Source organism: Pteropus vampyrus, unplaced genomic scaffold (genome assembly GCF_000151845.1).
Source record: "Pteropus vampyrus isolate Shadow unplaced genomic scaffold, Pvam_2.0 Scaffold1000009498, whole genome shotgun sequence".
In the NCBI taxonomy this organism is placed as follows: Eukaryota; Metazoa; Chordata; class Mammalia; order Chiroptera; family Pteropodidae; genus Pteropus; species Pteropus vampyrus.
This window is the reverse complement of record NW_011923900.1, coordinates 1-1,091: the sequence shown is the minus strand read 5'-3', so window position 1 is coordinate 1,091 and position 1,091 is coordinate 1. Positions and strand designations below refer to the sequence as shown.

The 1,091-nt window shown below is 52.8% G+C and overlaps 1 long non-coding RNA gene across 1 annotated transcript; it reads right to left on the bottom strand.

The window, feature by feature from the left end:
• Window positions 1–61: 61 nt before the first annotated feature.
• On the bottom strand, window positions 62–1,085 carry LOC111735809. The gene is made up of 2 exons (XR_002778978.1): window positions 825–1,085; window positions 62–383 (listed from the first exon to the last, which is right to left on the bottom strand). It is a non-coding gene; the product is annotated as an uncharacterized LOC111735809 (long non-coding RNA).
• Window positions 1,086–1,091: the final 6 nt, after the last annotated feature.

The following is a 1,091-nucleotide window of genomic DNA, read 5'->3' as shown; positions in this document are numbered from 1 at the left end:
CATGGGACCCCAAATCCAGGAAACGTTAAAAAAAAAAAAAAAAAAGCAAAGTACAAGAGTATACTTGCAAACTTAAAAAGTACAATAATCACTGTAACAAATATGACCATACAGCAGCTTACAATCTCGGGCCTATTTCTTTACGTGAGAGCATTTAACGATAAGCTGTCTTTTCCAAACTGAATGCACCTGGTAATCATAATCCACATACGGCAGTATAATACTCAAATCATCTACCGGGAAGGTACTGGAGATTTAGCGTTTACCATGGTGAAAACGCAGACAGAAAAACAAGGGACAGAAAAAGAATGACTCTCTCGGTTTCAGCCTCTCCCAGCAGTCAGTCCTCCTTACCGGCTGAACGGACTCCATCAGCGGATAACCTGGAGTACAAGCGGGAAAATTCATCATCACAACGCCAATACCCAAACCACCTGTGCATCGGAAGCGCTCGATTTCATCCCAGCATTTACAGGTTTCCATCCCGTGCTTCCGCTGAACGCTTCTCTAACGCGCCCGCTCCTCCTTCTGTTTCGCCCTACGACCTAGCTTTTCACTCCAGTGACTGAGCTGAGCCGCATTCTGCAAATATTTTTACCCAAAGTGTCTTTATGTCTCACAGCTACGTGCCAAATTACTTTCTTCTAATTACTAACGTTAAAAAAAAAACAAAACAAAAAATGATGTTTCAGCGAAAAGCTCAGCGGCGTCAGCCTCCCCGCCCGCACGGCCGCCTCCCACCGCCCAGTGTCGACGCGTTCTGATGCAGGGCGTCACGCAGCACCCTGCGGCGAGCCCGCTGCCCCCCGCGGGCCGAGACGTACCCGCTCCCGCGTCCTTCAGCAACACTCGTAGCTGGCGATTTGCTGGTGGAGCTCCACGAGGCGCCTCCCCATCCGCGCGGCCTCCGCGGCCTTTTTCCCCACCTTCTCGCACAGCTTCATCACCCGCTCCTCCGCCTCGGCGCCCGGGCTGCGCGCGGCCTCCACCTCGCTGGTCAATTCGTCCAGCAGGCTCTCGATCTCCAGCAGCCTCCGGCGGGCACGCAGGTGCAACAGAAAAACGTGCTCGCGCTCGAGGGCGGTCACGTC